Source organism: Ixodes scapularis, unplaced genomic scaffold, assembly GCF_016920785.2.
Source record: "Ixodes scapularis isolate PalLabHiFi unplaced genomic scaffold, ASM1692078v2 PGA_scaffold3__209_contigs__length_174095766, whole genome shotgun sequence".
NCBI lineage: Eukaryota > Metazoa > Arthropoda > Arachnida > Ixodida > Ixodidae > Ixodes > Ixodes scapularis.
In genome coordinates this window covers 166,647,534-166,660,190 of record NW_024609868.1, presented here as the reverse complement: position 1 = coordinate 166,660,190, position 12,657 = coordinate 166,647,534, and the positions used below count along the sequence as shown (strand labels likewise).

General features: G+C 43.8%; 1 protein-coding gene across 1 annotated transcript in view; it reads right to left on the bottom strand.

Moving 5' to 3' along the window:
* Positions 1-3,085, bottom strand: part of LOC8036276 (peptidase M20 domain-containing protein 2) — an 81,180-nt gene extending 78,095 nt beyond the window's left edge. Inside the window, exon 1 of the mRNA XM_040214834.2 lies at positions 2,994-3,085. The gene's annotated coding sequence lies outside the window, so the exon portion shown is untranslated. The remainder of the gene's footprint in view (positions 1-2,993) is intronic.
* Between the last annotated feature and the right edge of the window lie 9,572 nt (positions 3,086-12,657).

Below are 12,657 nucleotides of genomic sequence, written 5' to 3'. Positions count from 1 at the left end.
TCTTTCTTAGAAATGCATAATGTTCTAAACCCCAACCAACATGGTTTCCACAGTGGCCTGTCAACGGTAACCCAGTTGATTGAATTTTACCATGAATTAGCCACTTACGTTAACAACCGTACGCAGGTTGATGCAGTGTTCATCGACCTGTCGAAGGCATTCGACCGGGTACCTCACCGCAGACCAATTAAAACATTAATAGACCTCGGAGTTCCCTTTTCTTTGACTAGGTGGATCAATGCATATCTTTCAAACCGTCAACAATTTGTGGATATAAATGGTACTTACTCAGGACTGTTAGATGTTCATTCTGGGGTGCCCCAAGGTTCTGTTTCAGGGCCCCTACTTTTTTTAACTTACGTTAACAGTTTGTTCCCATCCACTGAAGATGTACCAATTAAGCTAGGAATGTTTGCCGACGACTGCGTTATTTACAGTCCAGTTGTTGAAATACAAGACCAGATAAAAGTGAGTGATGCGCTGGCTAACATTGCGTCTTGGTGTTGGGAAAATAACATGAAGATTAATATTAGCAAAACTCAGTACATGCATATTACAACAAAAAGAACTGTCTTAAACTTTAGCTATGAGGTTGCTGGCGTAGTATTGACTCAAGTAGACAGTTACAAATATTTGGGAGTGATTTTGTCTTGTGACCTCGGGTGGAAAAAGCATGTGGAGTTTGTTAAAAAGCGGGCAACTAACAAATTGTGGTACCTGAAGAAAACGTTGGGTAAAACTCCCCCTTCCGTTAAAATTCTTGCGTATAAGACAATGATTAGACCTGTGTTAGAATACGCGTCTGCAGTGTGGAGCCCATGGCAGAGCTCTCTGGTCAAAGAACTTGAAGATATTCAATCGCTAGCAGCGCGTGTAGTTTTTTCAGATTTTTGACGAACTACGTCTGTGACCGAACTTAAAAGGAGAGCCAATGTAAGCCCTCTGTCAAACAGAAGAGAGAGCCAACGGTTGAAGCTGTTCTTTCAGATTTTCAAGAACTGTATAAAAATTGATGGCTCCGTTTACTTAAAACCAAAAAGTTTTTACTCGGAACGCTTGCATCACTCAAAGACCGTAGCCCCTATTAAAGCTCGAATAGATAGCTATAAACAATCTTTTTTTGTGCATACAATTGATTTGTGGAACAGCCTTCCCGGTGCTGTTGTCGATATTGATTCACTCTGTTCTTTCGAGAAAGCCTTAGATATTATTTTGCAGTGCTAAGATTGCTTTTATTGCTCTTATGAAATTATTTTTACTGTCTTTATTTTTTATTACTGCTGTTACATTCACTGCTATACTGTTATTGTTATTACTAGTATTACATTTGGTTACTGTATTACTCTTGATATTGTTTCTCTTCTTTCGAATAAGTCGTAGATATTATTTTTCGGTGCTAAGATTGCTTTTTGTTTAGAACTGTTGTGTTTATAATTTGCATGTGTGACACTGTATCACCCCACTCCTGCCTTGGCCCTATATGGGCTGGCAGTTTTGATAAATAAATAAATGAATAAACAACAAACTCGAGAAATGACAAGATACTTCCCCCAGACTCCGCGGAGGTAAGGAAAACATCATTTTCATGCCATATTTTCTCCAACATGAGCCTCGATAAACGCACATTTTTCTTCCACATCAAAACTTGAGGCCGAAAAACACCGAATTTGTAGAAAAAAAATTGAGTCAACAAAATATAAACCCAGAACACACGAAACCCTCGGCTTCTAGTGCTCCCCGTTTTCAGGGTAATATTTCTTCTAACTCAGGGGTGTTTTATTCTGGATTTATTTATTTTCACAAATTCAGTATTTTAGTGTTCATTTTCGACGTTAAAAAAAAATCAGTGTTTATTTCTGTCTCCTAAGCTTAAAAAATATCGGGCACGGGCATGTGATTCCGCCACTTCCAGACAACATGTGCGGCACCGGAATACTTGAAAGGCGACCTGGTAAAGATAAGCGAAAGAAGCGAAGCAAGGCGTCTGGTTCCCGAAGAAAGAAGAAGCCTCACGGAAAGCTCAGTGCCGACTGCGTTCAGGATTAACGCAAATAAAGTTCTAGATAAACACTTCTTTTCGGGAACCGGTGTTTTCTCTCCTTATTCAATGACAGCTGGGATTCGTGAGCTTTTTCGCTTCTACGGATTTTGATAAAACCTGCTCAAAGTAAATTATTGGCGCTTATCGGTACCTACGAAAACACGGGGCCCTTTTTATAGCACACAAAAGAAACTAAAATAGATAGCGCTAAATTTAAAACTCAGCCTCCTCGTCATGTTCTTATTTTGTGTGCTTATAAACAGCTAATTGTTTGGATTTTGGCGCGCAGAAAAAGTCTTACACATTGTTACACGTACAGTCTTGAAGCGGATACACCCCGTTCAAGGCTTCGAACAGTCAACATTCCTATGGCACGTTTTTCTCATTTACTGATCAAGCCTCTTGGTAACCCCCATAACTGATCCGAAATATAATGTACAAAATGGAAGACTGCATAACAGAGTGTACTTTTTCTAAGCAGTAAATATCCCGGAATTGCCGCCGTAGCGGATAAAGACGTGCGTCCTCTGTACTATTCTGCACACCGATTTCTGCTCGATGGGATAGAGATAATGGAAGGACTAGCGTATGTCAATTATGTAATGGGCACCGTACTTTATATGACCGGAAGTTGTTTAGGGGCACATAAAATGCAACCATATTGTTACTATAGCAAGAACGAGTCTCCCCAATTTATGCATCCAAACATGCATTACATTATTTGTTCAATAAAGTTAGCGACCTCACCATTTACCTGCACGGTCGGGCGGCACCCGTACAAACCGGAAAAAGTAGAAGTGAGCACCGTTTGAGCATGAACTTACCTTTTGGTGTTAGGATCAGTCGTATAGAAACGGCAAGAAACCAAGAGCACAATAGCAACCGAACGAAATGACTCCTTTCCAAGGTTATTTGAACTTGAATTTGGCTCAGGATGGTGCTTTTCACTAACCTGCCTCAGAGTGCAAAAGTTTAAGACGTGGCTCTCGGCGAATTCGGGGATAGCCGAGTTGCCCGCGAAGATTTCAGGCGAGCTGAAGTAACAAAAGGTAGGCATCTTGTGGACGCGATTCTGCTGACATTACGCTGACAGGTCACTGATAAACAAGAGCCCTGGCTTGCCTCTTACCCTCTCCTCCTATCGAGGAAGGCTCAATTTGCATTTCCTCTCCTCGTTCACCGAGATTCAAAGTTTTTAAAAGCATAAAGAAACAACGAGGAGATTGCCGCACAAATGCAATCAGATTATGTGCGATATGGCTATCCATTTTTTTTTTTTTTTAGGGGCGAAGCTCCTTAGGGGTTAGCCATGTCCATATGTCCGTCCGCCGTCCGGCGTGCCCCTGCTCGTGGGCTCACGAGCAGGAGCTCACGAGCTCCTTCCTGCTCGTAAGTTTAGCAGCGAGAGCAAGAAAAAAATGAAAAAAAGGATGAAAGGAAAATAAAAAATAGGGGGCCCTGAGATGCCCTCCCATATGTCTTCTTAAAAAAAGAAAAAGAAGAAAACCCCACATTCTTCTACTGACATGAATGAAAACGGCACCATCAGCACTACCTATGACCAAAATCAGTATCAAGAAAAAGAAGAAAAAAAAGAGTATGGGGTTCTGAGTTGCCATCCCATCTGTCTTCTTAAAAAAAGAAAAAGAAGAAAATCACACATTCTTCTACTGACATGAATGAAAACTGCACCATCAGCACTACCTATGACCAGTCATGTACACGTTACTAAAAATAAGTAATCGATTACAATTACTATTACTCTTAGCTAAAAAGTATTCGATTAGATTACTTGATTACTCGACACCAAAAGTAACTGGACATTACTTTAAGAAGTAATCGTTACTTTTCTGATTACTTTATTGTGCGAAGACTTACAACTTTAGCGCTCAGAACAATGAACTACCTCCAACGTCGAAGCCTTGCTTGTCGCAAAGACCACGTAGGGGAAATATGGGATCTTGACGTGTATTTGAACTGGCTTTGTTATATTTTGCATCCGCTTTAGGCATTCTTTAGTTCTGGCTCTCCTAGCTAGGCTTCGAGTAGGTACCACTAACAAGTTTTTTTTTTCGTAATTCTGTGTGTGTGCGCGAGGGGGCTAGTTTGAACAAAGGACTTACAAAGCTACGTTCTGCTCCCTCAAGCTTCGTCCTGAATGGTCTTTGTCATGCACTGGGGCTTTCCTGGGGCTTCCCAATCCCAGCTTTAAAAAAAATGACATTTTGCAAAAGCTTTACATACAGAGAGGTTAACCTTGTTTCCTACAGGTCCGCAGAAATCTTTTTTTTTTTTCTGTTGGAAAAAGACCCAAATTTTATTTCTGTCATTTCAGAAAAAAAAAGGTGTGTGCGGGGGGGGGGGGGGTCCCGTGGGAAATTAGTAACGGTTACAAGTAATTTTTATTACTTCAAAAAGTAATCCGATTACTCTTGTGATTACTGCCTAATAAAAGTAATCAACGGATTACAAAATTACTCCAAAAAGTAAACGATTACAAGTAATTTGATTACTTGTAATGCGTACGGTACAAGTCTGCCTATGACCAAAATCAGTATCAAGAAAAAGAAGAAAAAAAAGAGTAGGGGATTCTGAGTTGCCATCCCATCTGTCTTCTTACAAAAAGAAAAAGAAGAAAACCACACATTCTTCTACTGACATGAATGAAAACGGCACCATCAGCACTACCTATGACCAAAATCAGTATCAAGAAAAAGAAGAAAAAAAAGAGTAGGGGGTTCTGAGTTGCCATCCCATCTGTCTTCTTAAAAAAAGAAAAAGAAGAAAACTCACATTCTCCTACTGACATGAATGAAAACGGCACCATCAGCACTACCTATGACCAAAATCAGTATCATCAGCACCACCCGAGCTTCGCCCCAATCAACATCATTGACCACGTGGAGATGCGGTATTTGCATGCATTCACTATGGTTCGTTGCAACGTAAATTATGATATGGGTTTTGTATTTTCGGAGTCTATTTTATCCCACACGTTTGGTGTTTTAGGTATCGATTTCGGGGTCAGATAAAGACGCGGTTTTTATTGGGGATAATTTTAAGGAAGATAGGACACGGGAAAGGGATTCCACGACCTCCAGAGGACATACAGGTGTCTTAAATAAATTTCCCAATATCGGCAGAAAGCATAATAAGGGTTCCAAGAAGGAGGTAGCCTCCGGCACAGTTGAGTTGAAGCTCTCTTCCGGATTAACACAAATAAACCTGTAAATACCTCTTGCCCTGAATTCTTTATATATATATATATATATATATATATATATATATATATATATATATATATATATATATATATATATATATATATATATATATATATAAAGGCAAAAGGAAATCGTTTTTGTTTTTAATTAAGGTTGGCTACAACGTTAATATTGCGGTTTTAATGATATTTAGCGAAACAACGAAAGCCTAAACACATCATAACCAATGCATCTTATCGCGGACAAAATATGTTATCCTCAGTTGATGAAAACTCTGATATTAACAAAAAACTGTCTATTTAACAAACATAAGAAATTATTTTGCAACACGAATCACAATTGGCCAAGAAACTTGGGGGAGAGATACTCCTCACCACAGCTTCAGCGGGTGCCCCGACCACAGCCGGACTCGACGAACAAGGATGCACACAAAGGCGGGCCGACCGAACTCCTCCACAGCCGTAAGAGGTCCCATCTTTGCGAGTTAGTGGGCGTAAGACTCCACAGCCGAAGGGGGTCGGAAATGCCGATTGAGCTCCAGAGGCAGGTTCGTGAGGTTCACAGCTTGGTATCCGGGCGCCGATGACTTTGCGGGCTTGTGGCAGCTGTTTTGTAGAACCAGATTGGACCATCTCAACTGAACAACTGTTTATTAAAGTTACACACCGAAAGTTACATTGTTACAAAGACAATTTAGAGCAGAAGACGCGTTAGTCGCGTCTTTCCTTTAGGAGGACCCAACACAAAGAGACCTGAGCCACACCCCGGCAACTCAGAGATTCCCCCGTTTCTCTCTCGGCTGGTCATAAGGAACATCAAGCCAACCACGTAGTCCAGACATTCTCCGAAAAGCTCCCCGTCCCTGGGTGGGGTTTCCAAGCTCTGTGCCCCCTCACCCAAGGTCAAGTGATTTGTGGTATCCCAGGTGCCGCGTGAAACTCTATCCGAAACAAGCTGCTTTTATTGTGTTTAACAGCATTCTGTAGCCATCCAGGCAAGGAATCCCAGTGAAGTTTCTTAGCACCATTCGGGCGGCTCGAAGCCTAAAGCACACATGAGCATGACGAAAACAAGGCATACACAACACAGAATATATTGCGAACGAATTTCACAAGAGCGGCTAAAACAATGCAAAGCTCGTACGAAGCCACGATCACAAGACCAGGCAAGTACAAGACAAGTCAGTGAGCAAAACAAAAGTACGCAAGCACATAAAAAAAAAAAAAATCTTTATGACACTAAAAGTAAACTTCAGTCAATACGTGCAAACCATTACAACATTCCCTGAACCTGGCTCTTCCGGTTAACCGCTGCCAAACACCGAAGCTTCAGGCAGAACGGTCCGCGGACCAGGTGGCCGTAAACATGTCAAAGACCGACATAGACTGTGCCACTAGACATTCCGAGCGGGGCTCTTCGTTAGCCACTTTGAGGGAAAGCCCTTATCCGGCTCGCAGCGGCGACCAGCGGCCGATTGCACTAGGGGACTCGCGGAGGGGTCCAAAAACAAAGTAAAGCTAAAACAACAAAGCCGCGAAGGCATAACTTTGCGACAATGTATCCGCGGGCGTATCTGAGTCGGCTTCGCACGCGGCTGCCAAGCAAAGATAGGGGTTCAAACTTCGCCGGTCCAGTTCTCTCTTTTCTTGTCCCTTGAGGAATGTTCCACTTCATACTTGTTAGTAATTATGTGTTCTTGTTTAGAGCATTCCATAACAAAAGGTGTCTGTAATAGAAGCGGTAGCACACTGCTTCGAGTGAGTTACCCCTTCGTCGCCGTCGCAGGATGCGTGGTATTTTGTTTGTTTGAGGGTGTTTCAGGATCAAGTTTCAGGCGCTTTTATTTACAGCTCTAAATTCATCTTCTCGCGTTTATTAGCTGCAATGTTCGTCGAAACGCCGTTTAATACAACCCAATAGAAATAACGAAGTCATGCCTAGGAAACGATCATTGTCGTGCCAGTATGTTTTTATGTAAAGTTTAATAATTTCGCACTATGACGTTTAGAAAACGTCGCACGTGAAGTTCCTATGACTTTTTACACGAGTCTCAACAATATATTTTTCAAGTTTTGCCCATATGTGTACAGCCAGAAAAGATTAAACAATGACTACGCCTTATAGTCATGTCCTTCAAGTCGCAAGCTCCTCCTCAGTATTACCCTTGGTTGCATACGACTGTCACAACCCGGCCAGGTGGTAACAGCGCTGGTCGCAACTGGAAGAAATTCGCACCTACACTATCTGAAAGGGCGTGGGCTCAAAAGACGCGGATGCGGACCGATTCAAGAACACTCTAACAAACGGGATAACATAACACATTTACTTCAGCGATACTTCTGTGATGCCTTACTTCTTTCACTCAGACCAAAAATATAGAACTTCAACACTGCATACAATATGCTTATAACTAAAGAGTACAGGGCTTTACCAAGCGGAGGTCGAGGGTCTAGAGCATACAATAAAGTGCTATAGACTGTACCGCACAGTGGAGCAGTCTATCACGACGAGACTTACTAGGTGGAGCCGAAGTTCCTTAGTCGGACGTCACTTCTTCCGTTAAATTTAGCGGGGAACTGAATTCATGTACAAGTCATGGGAAATCACTTTCCCCGCTAAATTTAGCTAGAAGTGCACGGACGGACGGACAAAACGTTTGGGATCGCAGTGCTGTTAAAAAGTATTTCATGCTTTAAAACAGTTTCCAGAGACTGCCTGGCACCTAGGCATCCTTATGTATGACGCTCTTGTCACACTGGTCTACAAACACTGTCTGCAAACTTGTTTTAAGCATATGAATGTAGGATGTAAACATGCTTGGAGGCACACATAATTCTGTCATTACGTGTGCAACCAAATCTTTTTTTCGTTGTTACAGCGGCTGTCGGCTACGTTCTTCATCATCGTCGCCTCGTTGTACTGCTTCTCGCTGTGAAACGTGGGGCATCTCCTCGCTCCGACGGACGATGCCGGCGCCATTCCCAGAGAGAAGTTTGTCGGCAGGCCGGATAAGCCTCCCAAGACCGCGAACCCCACGTGAGCGGCGGACCCCGTTAGCATCCCGACAAGACAGCGACGACAGCCAGGGATGTATCTTCTCATGGGAGGTACCCATCTGGGAATAAGGGGGAAACGTCGCCAGGAGGCGCAGGCGATAGACCGCCTAGCAACGCCGCTCACGCTGGATTGGCTGCTCGTGAAGATAAAAGCTGCCGCCGTCACGCATAGGAACGCGCGGGAACTTCGATTTCGCATTCGGACGGCGCGTGTATCACTGGAGAGCGTATTAAGCCAGCCCATCGCCTGCCTTCGCGCCGCTGCGCAGTGACAGTTTTAAAGGGATACTTCAACAAAATTTGAAATATTCCCGTCGTGTTCAAAAATAGGTTGAATATGATGCACAATATCCGTAAATGACAATCGCACGTTTGTATTTTGAGCCTGGTGGCTGTATTTTTCGTTATAAACGGCCCACTCTGGCAAGCGCTAGGAGAAGGGCCAGCGGAGACCACGTGACATCCAACGCAATCGTGACGTAGGTCGTCTCAAGACGAGCGAAGCTACGGCGAGGCTGACGTCGAGAGGATGGCCTAGTCGTTCCAGCCACCGAAGCGGCTGCTTTTGTACGAATTTCGAGTGACGGGATAATCTTCTGTAATCTTGTAGGGGGACAATAGCGACTTCTGCGACACACAAAAAGGCATTCTCGGGAAGAGGAGAGTTTCTCCTGCCCCTCTTTTCTCGTCGTGGCCGGAGGCGGGACAACCTCCGTCACTAGCTGTCAAGGTTCCTAGACGGGCATTACAAGCGAGGCGTTAGCGACACCCACCAGGTGCTCTTTGCTAATCGTTTAATTCGTTTTAAAATTCCTTTTCGTGACTTTTTTAGCAAGATATCGGTATGTTCGATGGGATACTGCTTTTTTGAACACATATAGACCAAAAAATGAGCGCCGAAATTTCGTTGTAGTATCCCTTTAAGCTGCTCATTACAGAACTATTAACCCACTTGCCACTCCCGCCCCCCCCCCCCTTCCTTCCTTTCCCCCCCCCCCCCCCCCCCCCCCCCCTGTACACGCCGCTTCGCGGCGTCCTGCCGGCAACCCAAGCCCCGCTGTGCCTAATTGCAACTCCGTAAAGGGAGTAACATATACCATTTAGTTCGGGCGATTCGTCGACAACATTGGCTTTTTTTCGGTGTTAAACGTAGCAAAGAAATGCCGTAAATATCGCCAAATGCCTCGACAACACAGAAATGTTCAAGGAAAAAATAAAAAGCTAGCCCATAAAGTGGATCGAACCAGGGTCCCGCTGCGTATGAGGCAGACACCTTACCACTGGGCTACGCCACCTTTTTTTTATTTTTTATTTTTTTGTGTAAAACGTAATTATTTACAAAAGAAAGGCCGCCAACTTGGAAGCAGCAAAAGGAAAACACCTAAATGTGACGAGCGTGACGCAGCACGTATGATTAAGGGGTAATTGTCATTTACAAATTACAGTGTCTATATTTTCGGCTCTTTTCGCCATGTACATTTTTAAACAGGATTCTATTGCGGGCCGCTGAGCAAAGTCAGAGATTTCACTGTGCTCCAGCTCGCTGCTGGTGTAAGCAAGGCCGTCCAGAAAGTGGTTCCAAGCGGGCTTGCCCTTCTCAGCCACCATTAAATGGACCACTCGAGACTTCCAGATCGCGTGCAGCCCGAGTAGTAAAAGCACTTCGACACATTTTTTTGTTATCACCAGCTTGAATTTCAAGAAACTTCATAGTATTCCGGTCCGGCTTTGTGTCTATGTTGAACGCGTGGCCGAGCTCCGGCCAAAATATCTTAGCGTTTGCACAGTACATCAACACATGTTGTAAAGCTTCCGGGAAAGTACACAATGCGCAATTAGTGGTCCACGGCACAGAGAACCTTTTGTCTTCGAGCCTTGTCTTCACGGGTAGAACTTCCATACGGAATTTAACTAAACAAAATCCTTGGTGCTTGTTTGTGTGGGATATTTCCGCACACGTTTGAATACCGGCGATACCGCGAGAGATCTATGTGGGAGGTGATACAACGGAGGAGGTATAACTAGATTGATGGTATCCCAGTAAAGTTTTCCTTTTCACCTGCATGCGGTCCCAGGAAAAACGGCTTTGGAAGAAATCGGTCGCGTTTTCGATTTCCTTGTAAAATCAAAGTACAGGAGCTCTCAGAGAAGCCTCCACCGTACTCACTTGCCAGGCCTGCCAGGTACCGCCCTCCTAAACATTTAAAGGACCGTGCCGTCCCCGGATGCACTTGTCCCGGAAAACCAAAAAAAACGTTGGACTTCCAATTTCAACTCTAAATTAACGAGCCCCAGCCCTCCCTTGAAAAGACTCAAAAACAAATTAGTTCTGCGTGTACGTTCAAACAATGATTGCCAAATGAAGGTGGCACAAAGCCAATTAAATTTGTGAATGTCTGATCAACGAGAAGGCACAATTTGTGCGGCGTGCCATACGCTAGAAAAAAGACAGAATTGCAAACGAAAGATCTATTGAACAAAGAGAGGTATCGTCCGTACTATTGGCTCATTTTCCCCTGTACGCTCTTTAAATGAATTCCGTCCCGGCCCGTACTTATCAGTTCAGTTTCAAGCCCAACCCCGAGGTAATTAGTGACTGAGCAAGGCCAGTTCATGCCCATATAGCACTTAGGTGTTGTCGCCCATGGGCCTAGCCAAGACCCAGTCGATATTGAGGTGTTCATTTTTGTGGCAGATATGCCACAGAACTCATTTATATGCTTCACAGCGAACTCCAACTTTCGTTTAGAAGTGCATATAATGGCGACGTCGTCTGCATAAACAAGTATCTTAGTTGGTAGCTCATCTAGATTCGCGCCCTGGATATACGTATCGGCTGTGATTGTTTTACACTTGGGCTCTAAGTATAATACAAACAATAGCGGTGACATTGGACACCCTTGTCTGACTGATGTTTTTACCCGGACAGAGGCAGTCCTGCGCCCGTTAACTAATAAATAAGTGGGTATGGCTTTATAGCATAATTTATTGTATCTAGTTAGTCGATCTCCTAGGCGGCAAAGTTCGGGCACAGCGAGGAGATGAGAGTCTGACACCCTGTCAAAAGCTTTGCTTAGGTCTACTTGGAGGACTGCTATGGGGTGTTGCCGCTCCTCCGCTGTCTCACAAATAATTCTCATTGTATGCGCGTTCGATGTGATGGATCTGCCTTTGAACACATAAGGCTGATGGTCTCCTACAATAACCCCTAAACCATGATCAAGGCGTTTATTCAGAATTTTTTCAAGAATCTTATAATCCGTCGTGAATAAGCTGATTGGCCTGGGGTTGTCCGCATTTGTAGCGCTGGAGGCCGCGTTTTTTTTCGGAAGGACGGTCAGTGCTTGACGCATCGATGGAGGGAGAAAGTTTCTTTTTAGAATGTCTTCGTATACATTGCGAAGCATGGAAGTTAAGAGGCTTGAAAACTTGTTATAAAAAGCTGACCCTAGTCCGTCCACTCCCGGAGACTTTTATTTTACGTTTTACGTTAATTTTACGTTTATTTTTTCCGATATGTCACGAGGAATTTCAGCCATTACTCAAAGAAACTTCTCTAAAGTTCTTTCGTCGGCATGTTTACGCTCAGTTGGCAGCTCTGAGAACGTATCCAGAAGTTCCTCTTCAATATCGCTCTGCTCTAAAACGGCCTTGTCCCCGGTTTTTAGTGATGTTATTTTATTGTTACGAATGGTGGATACGCTCTTTAGTTTTGAATATTTTTACCGGCTCTTCCTCCGGATGCAAGGAGCGAAGCCGACATTGGACCATTGCACCTTGATATTCCTTCTCCAGAATTGTAAAAAGTTTCACCTTGCACTCTCAAATATCGCTGGTGAACAGGCCAGGACTTAAGTTTTCTTCGCGAATCAAAATGGAAAGGGTCTCTTCTAATGCGCGCTTCTCTGCTCGCGTGCATGCAGCTTTATCTTGGCTGTACCTAAAGATAATTTAATTTTGCTTCTTCTTAAAAAAGTCGCAACTAATTGCGTCGACTACGCAAGCTTTGCTTGTTTCATGAATAACTTCCTTATTTTTTTTTTAACAAGTGGCTCATCTTCTGGCAAACTCTCATTCATTTCCCATGTACTCCACCCATAGTCTTTTTTTGCTGTGGGTCTAGTTCTACCCAACCGAGCCGATACCAATGCGTGATCAGAGAATGCAAGGGGTCTGACCGCGTATGCTTCGGCACTCGTCAGACATTCACTTGACGCGTACACTCGATCCAGACGCGAATGACAATTTCCCTGCCAATGGGTATAACCGGGAGTCGGCGCCGTCACCATCTCTGTTACGTCCTGAAGCTCAAAGTCCCGTAAGAATTTCCTTAGCT